This window comes from Acinonyx jubatus, chromosome B3, assembly GCF_027475565.1.
Source record: "Acinonyx jubatus isolate Ajub_Pintada_27869175 chromosome B3, VMU_Ajub_asm_v1.0, whole genome shotgun sequence".
Taxonomy (NCBI): Eukaryota; Metazoa; Chordata; class Mammalia; order Carnivora; family Felidae; genus Acinonyx; species Acinonyx jubatus.
Window position 1 is genome coordinate 62,522,223 of NC_069386.1, and position 13,938 is coordinate 62,536,160.

Sequence of the window (13,938 nt, forward strand, 5' to 3'; positions counted from 1 at the left end):
TATAACAATGAAATGCCCCTGAATAGAGTTATTTTTTTTCACCAAATGACTCAAAAGTGAAATGTGTTTAATAATATACTTATTGTGTCACAGGAAATAAATACAAGTGATAGAGAGTTCACAGCAAAATACATAATTATTCACAGAAAAAAAAATATAATTATTAACACCTTACCTAACCTAGAAACTCTTTAGATTTTCTTGTGAGATTTATTATAGATCCTAGAAGGTTATCAATATCAACATTTTTCCTTGATACTTGCTGTAGTGGTAAGTGACATCCTCCTAACTCATTCATGTTAAACAATGTTTTGTCCTGGGGCACTGGGGTGGCTCAATCAGTTAAGTGACTTGGCTCAGGTCATGATCTCGAGGCTCATGAGTTTGAGCCCCATGTCCAGCTTTGTGCTGATAGTGTGGAACCTGTTTGGGATTCTCTCTCTCTCCTGCTCTCTCTACCCCTCTCCCGTGCACGCTCTCTCTTTATTTCAAAATAAACAATAAACTTAAAAAAAAAAGTGTTCTCTTCCTGCTTCCTCATTTCTGTATGAGATTAGGGACATAGAGAAGTTATTCGCTTAGTCTCTGGCTTTCTTAGGAGCTCTGACCCTTTTAATTAGGAGCAGAGCCCTTACCTTCAATAAGTGAAGAAAGGTAGGTAACACTAAGGGGTGATCTCTTTTCAATCCATTGCCAGGTGGGTGGAGCCCAGCCTTCCCAGCTTGTAGGAAGAAAGGAGTTTCTGGCCCTGAGGAGATAGAAACAAGTTTGTGGGCCTTGGACAAGGAGTTAGAAAGGAGAAGGCAAACTTTTGGGCTTCACCCTGCTCACCTTCCTCCAGGTTCTGGCAAACAGAGCTGCTGCCTTGGCCCTTTAGGCTAGTGTGGTAATCCCCGCCTTAGGGCCTCTGAGGAGAGCACCTGGGCCCTGAGGGCCTGTGGGAGGGGGCAGGGTGCCGGCCACGCTCACCTATTTCCTCCTGTGCCTGGAGCAGCAGTTAAGTTGCTTTTCACTAAACTCCTGCTAGGTCTCCTGTAACCTTTTTTTCGTGGCTCAAGAACTGTACTCCTAAAGCTTCACCTTTTGTCATTTGTGTGTTTTGTCTCCTTCACCAGATTTCAGGCTGGGGAGCAGCGGCATTTTTTCTTCTATTTATCTGTCTATACCTCCTGCCCTATATCTCTGCAGTCCCAGCTTTTAACATCTGGCATGAACTCACCAGACCAATTTTAATGGTGGCTCCAAATAGAATACAAAATACTCTGGAGATTCTCGAATGTAGTTTCTCATTCGTAGCTGCTCATTAGAATCACCGGAGGAGTTTTTAAAACTCCTGGTGCCCCGGCTGCACTTGAAACTAATGAAATCAGACACCGGCGATGGGATCCAGGTGGCTTGTGCTAAGAAACAAAGCTCCCAGAAGAGGCATCCGGTAGTCCCTCCTTATCCTGGCTTTTGCCTTCCGTGGTTTTGCTCTAGCAGTTTCCAGTGACCTGGGGCCAACGCAGTCCCCACACTGATGATCCTCCTTCAGGTCAACAGTAGCCTAAGGCTTCGTCACAAGGCCTACGTCACTCACCTCACCTCATCTCATCACGTAGCCATTTTGTCATCTCACGTAGTCAGAAGAAAAAAGGTGAGTAAAGTAAAATAAGATATTTTGAGACACAGACCACATTCATCTAACTTTTATTACAGTATAGTGTTAAAATTATTTATTACATTATTACTTAGTGTTGTTAATCTCTTAGTATGCCTGACTTACAGATTTCACGTTATCATGGGTATGTCTGCATAGACAAAACATGGTATGCATAGGGTTCAGTACCATCTGTGGTTTCAGGCATCCCCTGGGGGGTCTTGGAATGTATCCCGCATGGATAAGGGAGGTCTACTGTACCTTTTTATGTGGCATGCTAATATTTGTCTTTACTTTTTTATCTTAAACCAACATTTACCACATCCTTGAGGGACATATTGGAATATTAGTTGGCAGAAAGTATAGCAGTGCAGAAATTAATTATTTCACGATCTCATTGCAGTGTCAATACTTCTGAGGTCATGTTGGCTAAATGCCCCTCAGTGTCCTCTATTCAGCAGCCACTTTGGTGGCTGACAGCCTAAGAGACTTACCTCATGAGAGCAAATAAGAAGAAAAAAAAATAAACATATAGATATGAAACACGTCAGATTTCAAAGACTGCTGGCCCATTGTGTCAAATGCAGTGACACATTTGTACAAATATTTATCTTCACCTTTCTCCCCTGGAGGCTTTGTTCTCGTTTAAACACCAAATGGCCATCGACTTCTTTTCAAAGGGAAAAAGCAAAGTGGTAAATCTTTCATTACCTTTTTCATAAGGACTTTTTTAAGAACTTAGATTTCCTATTTGTGCTTTTTGTGATGACATGATTGTCTCTGTTTCAAGCTTCATGGTTCAGTTCTCCAACCTCAAGGACAAGTGAAACTTCCTTTTGGCTATGGATGGAAAGTTGGTTGAAAAAACACCCCGCAAATATTTGCCACATATTTTGGGGTCCCTGACCTGCACAGATTAGAACACTTCTTCCAGTCTTTTCCACCTATGCCTTATGAATATGAATATATATGTATATAGATACAGTTTAATCAGTTGTCATTTATTTGCATTTATCTTTAAGACCAATTTTTGAGTTGTTTCTTTTTAATGAGAAGGTGAGTGGAGGAGTGAGGATAAGTTTCAAGGACCTGGAGGAATGTTTTCAGCACTGAGTCCTCTGGTACTTACTTAGCAAGGTGCTGGCAAATGGTATGAGACCATGGATGACTGTGGGAAGCCTGAAACTTTTGTGCTTGATAAGCCCTCTTCTCTTTTCTGTCCATTCACCTGTGAGTTTTGGGCCTACCACGGTTCTTTTCACACTCTCCTCTGTTTTTTACCAGTGGTGGTATTGAAGGGCTAGCAATCGGGAAGTTTCCTGGTAGGAGAGAGGTGGGAGGCAGGATTGCATCATTCAGCAGAATTTTAGCGATTCCTTTTTAGATTTTTTTTTTTTTTGAGAGGAAGGGAGATTGCTTTTTTGTGTTTTTTTTTTATATTTTTTTAAATGTTTATTTGTTTTTGAAAGAGACAGAGCACAGGTTGTGGGGGCGGACAGAGAGAGGGAGACACAGAATCTCAAGCAGGCTCCAGGCTCTGAGCTGTCAGCATAGAGCCTGATGCGGGCCTCAAACCCATGAACCGCGAGATCATGACCTGAGCCGAAGTTAAACGCTTAACTGATAGCCACCCAGACGCCCTTGCTTGTTTTTTATTTTTTTAATTAAGAAAAAATTTTTTTAAGGAAGACTCAGTGTGATTTCTAGATGAGTGAAACTTTTATTCTTGACACTAGGATTTAATAAGTCCTGAGGGTTCCTATTAGGTCTGTTAATTCTAGAAGATAATATATTCAGGGATATTTAAAGCAAAAACACGTTTCAAGACTCAATACCTCTCCTCCAAGTTTTCTCATATTTTACGTTTGTCAGGTATGTTTCTATACTCATGAGAAAGAAGAAACGATAATTTGAAGTAGAAGGTTCAGAAGAGCCACCGTATATGACAATGACAGTTGTGCACTGAAGGTGCCAGGGGGCCCCATTCCTGAGACTACAGTGTGAGCACTATTCCCTGGAACTGTGAATGCGGTGGTCCTGGGAAAGAGATTGGCCTTTGTGCCAGTCATAGCAGGTGGAGTCACAGTCTCTGCCTGCCGTTTTTAGTTGACTGCATATTTAATGTAATCAATGACTTCATTTTACAATCTGGTCTGTGTATTGCTAATTTCATCCATATTAGGGGAGATAGCAGAGGAAAAGGATGCTGTAATAACATATGCATCATGCATTAATAATCCTAGAAGGAAAGGTCAGTGGGTCCCTTTTGTCATTGTTTCAAATTATCCTCTTCCAGTTAGTGGCATCATAGCCAGGGGATTATGATGTACAGCTTGTCTGGAAATAGTTTGTCTCATATAGCAACCTCAGCCTAGAATTTTTATTGTTATTTTCTCCTAGTTCATCTGGGCATTTCTATTTTGAAATATTAGCTCATTACTACCCAGGTGTCACAGGAAAGTGGAGGAATTGCTTGGCTTGGACTTCTGAGTTGAACGTCATATGCCATTGTCAGAATGAGGGTGTGTGTCCCTTAGCCCAATCACCTGGACTTCACATGGTTCTGGAATCCCAGTACCCCTTGGATGCTCCGAGAAGCATCTTCCCAGTGCACAGCCAAGGTGGGATGGTGTAGATATGGAGGGTCCTGGGCTCTTAGGAAGTAAGAGGAAGATTCTCATGCTAACGAGCTATTCCTGGTTCACTTCTGGAGGAGGGTTTGCTAGATTGTTATCCCAGTTCAAACTGAGTGTTTGAGGACCGTTATTCATATATTTCATGATTTATTAATGTCTGTGGTATTCAGGGCATAGGCTAGGTACAGAATAGAATGTAAGACACAAGTTTCCCCCATTTGAGGAGCTTACAGTCTTGTTGAGGAAAAACATACTCATGAAAGTGTTAACAACACCGCATGTTGGGGCCCCTGAGTGGCTCAGTCGGTTAAGTATCCAACTTCAGCTCAGGTCATGATCTCACGGTTGGTGAGTTTGAGCCCCGCGTCGGGCTCTTTGCTGACAGCTTGGAGCCTGGAGCCTGCTTTGGATTCTGTGTCTCCTTCTCTCTCTGCTCCTCCCTCATTTGCACTCTGTCTCTCTGTGTCTCTCAAAAATAAACAAACATTAAAAAAATTTTGGAAAAAAAAAAAAAACACCAGCATATTGGAAGATTCCCCCATTGTGCTCTGGAGTCATCAAGGGGGTTCTGGGAGGGAATAGGACTTGAGTTGGGCCTTACAACTACAGAACATGTCTAGATGGAGGGGAGGGAGAAAACCTACTCTGCGTAGTGGTGGACTACAATAGCTTGGACCAAACCTGAGGTTGAGAGTTTCTCACCAAGAAACTGGAACCATTGTACTCATTTGACTTCTAAACACTTGTTCTAGGAATTAGCTGTTAGTGTGCCTTGAGGTCTGGCAAGGTTTTGGACTTTGACTAGAATGTGTCCTCAGACTCATGGTCACCCCATCCCAGTATGTTGGGCCAGCACTGTGCTGAGGGCTGGATGCTCTGGAGCATGAATAGCAAGAGACAGAATGATAAAGCAGGACACTGGGAAGATGTTTTTACTGTTTTGTTACAAGACTTGCTAATAGCATCTTGCTCCCCATTTGGCTTGACCTTATTTCTTTTGAGTTCTGTGCCTATCTGTGGGCTAGAGATAATCTCCTCCTCCTCCTCCTAAAGAAGAAGGCATAATTTGGAGCTCAGGATAGCTCTCTGGATTATTCTGCAGCTTTAGCTCAGAGAGCCACACTGTCTCCTCAGGGATGATGCCCTTCCAGGTCCTTATAGAGCAGGTCTGGCATATGACTTGCCTGGGAATCTTGTTTAAAAGGTCCTGATTTATTAAGTCTGAGATGCAGTCCAATATTTTGCATTTTTTTATTAAAATTTTTTTTTAATGTTTATTTTTGAGAGAAGGAGACAAAGCATGAATGGGAGAGGGGCAGAGAAAGAGGGAGACACAGAATCGGAAGCAGGCTCCAGACTCTGAGCTGTCAGCACAGAGCCCAACAGGGGACTCAAACTCATGAGAGGTGAGATCATGACCTGAGCTGAAGTCGGCTGCTTGACTGACTGAGCCAGCCAGGCCACCCCCAATATTTTGCATTTTTAATAAGTCCTGATGTGATGCCAATGGTGATGGTGGAGGACCACATTTAGTAGCAAGCCTCAGACCAGACCATAGTACAGATGCTATGGCAACACAGTGGCCCAGAAAGGTTGAGTGTAGGAAGGAGCAAGATGGAGTGGAAATGCTTTTCATGTGAGATCCTAGCCACCCAGGTTCCCACATAGACTTGCCAGTGAGTCATGGTCACTAACCACCCAGACCCTCACTTCTCATTAGAAGGCATTCCCCCAGAGCATGCCTACGCTGAAGCCTCAGCCTTTTCTATCAGAAGCCCAATGAAGAAGATTATGACTTTCCAGTAGTGAAAAAGGCAGGGGTAAGCTGAATGCTCATTTGATACTGCCTTTTCTCTTCATCAATAGCATTGTAAATTGAAGGTGAATCTGGTGGTTCCTTCCACTCTGTTCAACTCAGTGGGTGTTTATTGCATTTATGCTCTGAGCCTAACCTTGTGCTGAGCATGTGGAACTCGCATGAAGGGTGAAAAGTAGTCCCTGCTTCTGGGGACTTACTGTATTATTGGGAAGAAGAAAACAGAACACTTAGAAGCAATGAAAGAAAAACATGAGAAATTGAATATAACCAAGCACCAAACCTATGGCGTGAACATTTAGTGCTGTGGAAAGTCAGGGAGGTTTAGATGTTGACTTAGCTCTCTCAGTCGAGGGTTACAGTTTTTAAATTGAGATCTTGCTTTGGGGTTTTAGAGATGTTGTGCATACAGAATTTGTGACTACTGGGTGGGAAAGGGAAAGGCAGAGTCCAGCACAGAAACACTTCATTTGTTTCAGGTAGTAAGGGCCCCACAATGAATGCAAACCACACCTCCTACACACCAGGGCTTCCCATCCCTCTGGTGAATGAAGCATTTCTTTAAATGAAACCACCTCTAGATAATGAGATCATGGCTACATTGTGCTCAGTTTGATTGGACACTCCCACAGCTTGTAGGGGATTCAGACCTAAAGTGAGTTCTTTCCATAGAGCATGAATAATAATGAGGCTTAATGGGAAAGGCCATCTCAGGATCTCAGGGAAGATACCTTATAGTTTATAGATGGGGAGGACAAAAGGAGAAGGGGCTGGGAAAGGCCCTCAAAGGCAGAGAGGGATGCCTATCTTTTATCTTGTCCATGAAAGCTATGTGAAAGAACAATGCCATTCAGTGCTTATATGGCACTGTAAACTTTTATAAAGATCAGCTGGTAAAGTCACATGACACCTCTAGATAGCAAAGGCACATTGGTCTTCACCTATTTCGAAGAGTGAATTATGGGCACAGAGCCTATGTGTTTGGCAAAAAACACTCATTCATGTATCCCTTGGCCTGCCAGACTGGGAGAACAGGCCAGTCCCAACCATACCAGGCAGCCATACCAGGTGGCTTAGCCGCATCATGCATGAACCAAGTCCTAGTCCTCCCCACCTCCCAGTGTGAGGAGCAAATACCAGGTTCTCTGAGTTGTCCCGCAGAACATCCCTCTCTTAGCCAGAACTGGGGGAGAAGATAGCACCTCCCCTGCTTCCTGCCCCGCTTAGGGGTCAGGAGATTCACTTCTAGTTCCCTTCAGAGATGTCCTCCTCAGATTCTCCTCTCTGCACTGTGCCTAGTGTTTATATCCTTTTCTGGCCAAGTAGACCAAGAGTCATAGGACCTCTTGTTGAATGTTTCCTACATAGATTTTTCCATATGGGGTCTCTTTCATGCTCACTTGGGTATCTGAGATCTGTTGTGGTGGTGCCTCAGGCTAGACTGAGGCAGGAAGAGTGCTCCTGTAAACCTTGGATCATACCAGCAGCTGTTTTCCATCCTTGGGAAAAGGCTGATAGGAAACTGCCAAAATTTATCTTCAGGCTGAACTTGAAAGAAACTTTTCCTTTGCTGGTCTTACCTTCTCTATCAGGAACATTTGGAGGCCCAACCGTTTCCAACTGGAAGCCCATAGGCCAAATCTGGCTCTCAGATGCACTTTTTTTTTTTTTTTTTGAGCTGGTCTTGTGGTTTGCAAAAATCTGGATTAGTTTTTAACGTTTTTAAATAAGTGTATTTTTACATAAAAATAGGAATTTCTGGCTTCTTTTGAAAAAACTGTGAGGAGTTGACAATCCTGAGCCCTTGCTCCTGCTTGGGAACATTAAACATAGGCTGTGGAGGAACACCATGCTCTTCATTTTGTCTCTTCCACTCTTGGCCCACTGTGTCCATTTCTCTACTAGCCCAGCCTCTGTGAACATTTGAGTTTTTGACCCTGATGAGTCACAAATATAGCCTGCATTTATTTCATCTTGATATCACGGTTGGTGTGTCAAAGGCAGCAAAGAAGTCAATGTCGGTTTGGGTAGAAGTGAGTGGTTAAAGAAAAGTAGAGTGCTGATTTGGGGACAGCTTAGAAATGGTCCAAACTGGAAGCAGAGAAATAGTTTAAGAGTGTACGTTAGACCATCTATGGAAAAGGATCGATTTGTTGGATTTTTCCTTTGTAATACATCACAAACCTGTACTTTTGTAAAATACAACATATATGAATTCCTAGAAAAAGGAATGAAAGGCATAAAATACAAGCAAAAGTTTATTATTAGATTCTCTGAACATTAAAATTATTTTAATGACGATGGTCACAATAAACGTAACGGGAAAAATAATTACAAAGCTTATATTGTCCATTTAAGGTATGAACATAGACCATAATGATAGAGAATCACTGTTATATTGATAGCATTCTGTCCCTCTGCAGTTAGACACTAATGAAAAGTTATGAATCAAATAGCAGTTTCCCGTATTTAGTGCCTGTATGCATGCTTTTAACAAGTACCGTGAATATTAATATTTAAAGTTTTTAATGCAGTGAGTAAGCATGTTTCTTGCTTGTTAATTTCACTAGTATAGTTGCGTTTGCAGTGACGTTACTCATGGAAAAGATGTTCTTGACTTTTGTTTCAGTAACACACACAGTAGAGAATCTAGTCTCACAAAGGTATCTTGACACAAATGGGTGAACAAATTTTAAAGTAACTTCAGCAAACTCAGGATATTCGTTTTTGACTTTTCTCCAAAGTAAATCAAATAATGCAGTATTTCTAAAATTTGTCTTTAATCCTTAATCAGCAGCAGACTTGGACAATATATCGATAAAGTTAAAATTAATTTAATTTCAATAAAAGAAATAGATTCTGGATTCATTAATTTCCTGTTTGTGAATATTCTTAAAATGGAAAGTAAAATTCAAGGCCTTGTACAGAATTTTAAGATGTATGACAATAACTTTGTAGATGTATAATTTCAAAATCATCACCTACTTTATTATTAATTATTATTAGACTATGGACACCCTGTGGGAACTGTTTATCTAAACTTCTAAACTTTTCTTTTTGCCCTTTGATCTGACATGCCATTGAAAACATGTCACATCCTATATTTGAATGGAAGTATTAAGATCTTTAAAAATATAAAAAGTATCAAACAAATTAGCATGACAGACCCTCTGATCTGTATCTTTGAAATGTTGAAACTGGTTCTTGTCTTGAAGAAACACAATAGGTTTGTTCAGTAGTTCAGAAAATCCTGATGGAACTTTTCACCTCAGTAACAATCACATCTTAGTGGTTGTTTGTCATCAGCTTCCATATTATTACAAATAAAAAAGAATGATTTCAAATTTGGCCCATTAACGGTGATGTGATTTGTAGTGTGCGCTATGTGTGCTTTGTAGTTCAGCCAACATTTGTTTTGTTTTATAATAAGACTGTTGATGAAGGAAGCATTGCCTTGATTTATGTTGTGGTACAGCTATTCCAGAATGCTTGCCTGTTATTATACTTGTGCCATCAGTACATATTCCTAAAATCGAAAGTCCATGTCTCGTTTGTTGATTCATCCTACATTGTTCTATATAGTTTAGAATAGGTTGTTTTTGAAAGTAAAACTTGAATGTTAGTTCTTCCTTTATATCACCATCATGTTCAAATTATACATATATTAAAGGAATTGCCATTTTAGTCTGTCTAGTCACAGTGAAAATTGTCTTACTAGCTTTATTTTGTAGTTGATCCTGCATAATATTAAGCTTTGGTGTCCCTGGAAAATGGTAATTAAGCTGTCTTATTTGATGACATTCTTTCAGCGTTTCCAACCAAACATCTTTGATACAGTCTCTCAGTACTATTTCAGCAATATAAGTAGGACTTGAGTCTAAGCAACTCAAAGTGTTATTTTAGAAAAAGCCCCCAAAGCACATTAGTTTCTGCTGGCTTTTAAATTTAATATGCTTTTTTGAAAAGTATTCCTTTGGTTTTGAATTTACTTTTTATAATTTGGAGAAAAATAGCCCTTAGGTCTTAATAGTTTCATGGATTGAAACATTTCTTCAACTAATAAACTGTCCTTTTAGCTTTTAAGTACCACTTATGGCTTCAAAACCCAGATCAGTATACAGAGGATCATACAGAGGATCCAAGTAAAAGTGAGTGGTACAATTTTTGGTCTTTATTTCTTTGGAGTGTTGTTGATTGCCATCATTTGGTTACCATTATAGTTGTGATCAGGATAGATTGAATCTGTTCTTGACAAAAATGTTCGGTGAAGTTTATTTTTTTTCTGTAATTGTGGTTAAAATTAATACAGATTTCCCTTGTAGAAAAGTAGAGTGTTCCTATGAAACCTTTCATAAGCCAAAGTGGCATAAGGTAAAGAAGAAATTACCATTACTTTATGTGGAAACATTTTTTGAACCTTCCCAGACTGAAGAAACACCCTCTATTAGATTTCTGTGATACCTTAGGACATCTCTTGCTAATGGATGTGTAAAATAAATTGAGATAAAGCACAGATGCTCATGGACACAGCTCAGCGTTATGGTGGCTTAGTGCTGAGATGCTGAGTGAGTTTCTCAGGGAAAGAGCTTGGTGGGGCCCTTCTCACTGGTCAGGGTGAGTGCTGCCTCTGTAACGGCTTACCGCGATACAAATGCTGAATGCTATTTTTGCTTTTCCCCTTTTTTCGTAAATGTAAAATTCCTCTTTGGATTTCTTTCGGTTAGTTAAAACAGGTACTAATGCAGATCTTTTGTAAAAGTGAAGTGGCATAATGTGAGCGTTAGGAAAGAAAGTAAGGGATACCTGTAATGCCAATTTCAGATTCCTAATACAGCTAATGATGTTAAAAGGTTTAAAATAGGTTTGGTTAACATGAAACCTATCAAAGTAACCTCAAAAGTCACATGAAGTTCTATTATATATGATTAGTAGGCAGCTTACATTACACGTGATTTACCAGGAAAGTTTACCAACATCTAGGTTGGTTCAGTGAGATGAGTTCGGCAATGTGAAATTGCTATAAAAGTTTCTCAGGCACCTGGGTGGCTCAGTTGGTTAAGCATCCAACTCTTGATTTTGGCTCAAGTCATGATCTCACAGTTTGAGTTCAAGTCCCATGTAGGGCTCTGTGCTGACAGTGTGGATCCTGCTTGGGATTCTCTCTCTCCCTCTCCCTCTCTCTCACTCTTTCTAAAAATAAATGTATCAACTTAAAAAAAATTTTTTTAATGCTTATTCTCACATTCTCTTATTATCTTGACATGGATGCATGACAAATGGCTTGTGCATTGTCACTGATTCATGGATAACATTTTGTGTAGAACTAAAATAGATGTCTCCTTAAAACCCATATGAAACTATCATAAGTTCTCCAATATTTGCTGAGAGTTACCAGACTCCCCTCAGTCATAAGATGAGATTAGGGATTATAATTGGCCCTGAGTACCAAAACAAACAGGGCAAATAATGTGACTTATACAAGATAGCAGTTATTTAATCATTTTAAAGGTGTCTCGAGTGGGCTTGAGTTGTATAGTCAGTGATCTTTTGCATCAGGAACTCAGGCTTCTTCTCTTATTGTTTGACTCAATGGCTTTTTTTTTTTTTTTCATTGTACCTCATGATTTAGTGTGGCTACTGGGACTTCAGCCATTATGTCCACCTTCGAGTCAGCTAGAAAAGGTGAGGAGTGGGAGAGTGTGGAAAGCCTTTGAAGGCACTTTTTGGAATTTGCATGTATTGTTTCTATATACATTTCATTGACAAGAGTTTGAATTGTGAAGCCACCCATACCAAGTTGCAAGAATGGCTCTTAAATGTAATAATTCCAGCAAGTTGTTCTCACCTAAGATACCTTCAGAGCATTAGGATATCAGGTAGAAAAGCATGTCAGGATTCCATTAGGTAGCACAAATGTTACAAATTTTTAGCACGTAGTCTAATTTGCCTCCTTCAGTGACAGGATCTACTCAGGGCCTATAAAAATTTATCCAATGTGAACTTGTATAACTGACTTACATTTTTAAGCAAGCACATAGTCATTGCATGCAGATTTCTAGCCCAGATGCTAGATTGGTACAAAGTTTTCCAAATACAGGTATGTGCAACTGTGGAAACAATATGTACACCTGTGGCAACAGGAACCCTCAGAGCCAAGGTTCAAAACCTGTAGCAAGATAACGTCTATGCGAGGTGCTGGGGATATGGCGGTGGACAATGCTGTGTCTGTCATTAGAGAGCTTACAGTCTAGCAACGGAGATAACAAGTTGACAGATAATAGCAATATGGTATGAAATGGGCTACGAAGGGTACTGTCGGAGTGATTTCAAAGCAAACTAAAAAACTTCCAGTTGGAGTCAGATTCAGTCTATTCTTGTTGAAGTATTAAGTCCAGAAGTTCTGCCTTTTAGCTACAAAGTATTTGTGGCCACATGGACTGCCATTAGATATGTTAGCATAATATTTCCAATTTGTTTACCCTAAATTTAGCTCATTAAGTCTAGATAGGAACACCCATTATTGGAGAAATCACACATCTTAGAAATCCTAGAAAGGAGCCTCTCTATAGCAACACTGGCTGTAGAGAGCTTCTCTCTCTCTATAAAATTTACTTAGGAGGCGCCTGGGCGTTCAGTTGGTTGAGCATCCGACTTTGGCTCAGGTCATAATCTCAAATTTCACGAGTTCAGGCCCTTTATCTGGGTCCCTGCTGTCAGCATAGAGCCTGCTTCAGATCCTCTGTCCCCCTCTTTCCCTGCCCCTCCCCTGCTCATGCTGTATTTCAAAGATAAATAAACATTTAAAAAAATTTTACTTAACATTAAGCCTTTTTTTTTTTTTAAGCCATAGTGAATTTGCTTTTAACAATAGAAGCTCTTAAAAAATGTGTTCATTTGTTCAGGTTAGTAAATTAGAATCAAGACTTCTGAAACATGTGGGTGTGGGGAAATAGTTACGTTCTTGTATATAGGTATAGATACTTAGATATTCTTGCTTATTTTAGGTTAGACTTATTTCTTTGTGTCCAAAACCCTGATGCTGAGGTCTGTACATCAGACTTCTGTAATAAGCAGAAATGCAGCCACTTTTACATACATCCAATTACTCAGTTCTCTCAGCAGGGACTTTTTCTAGCTGTTTCAAACTTTTGTTTTTCATAGATCTTATCTTGTTTTCTTTCAGAGATTTTATTCCTTTCTCCTATGGTTAGATCCTTTCAGATTGCTAGATTTTGAAATCTGCCTTGGAAGGAAACTATTATGGACCCTTGGATTTGTGGAACTATCTAATGTATCTTTAGTGAAGCCTTTGACGATCATTTCAGAGCAAATTCATTCACTTTCCCTTTGTCAGTGTCAGGGCGACTGTTTTTTACTGCTCTCTAGGAATTCCTATCAGGTTAGGTGCAACAGTTACCCATGAGCGCGTGTGTCTGTATTTCCACTCCCCAACCAACTTGTAGATTGTATGCTTTTTGAGAAAGTCAGTGTCTTAGCCATATTCTCTAATTTATTACCTGTTGTGCATTGAGTCCATCTTTCCCACATTAATACATAGAAAGCCTAAACCCCAAAGTGACTGTATTTTTAGATAGGGCCGCTAAGGAGGCAATTAGCTTTAAGTGAAGTGTTAAGAGTGGATCTCTAGTCAGGACTGGTGTCCTTCTCAGAGGGGGAAGAGACATAAGATCTCCATCTCTCTTTCTCGCCACATAGGGAACATGCCATAGATGGCAGCCACCTGCAAGCCTGGAGGAGAAGCCTTACCAGAAACCAAATTTTTTGACACCTGGATCTTGGACTTCTAGCATCCAGAACTGTGGGAGCCTTAAATTTCTATTAAGTCC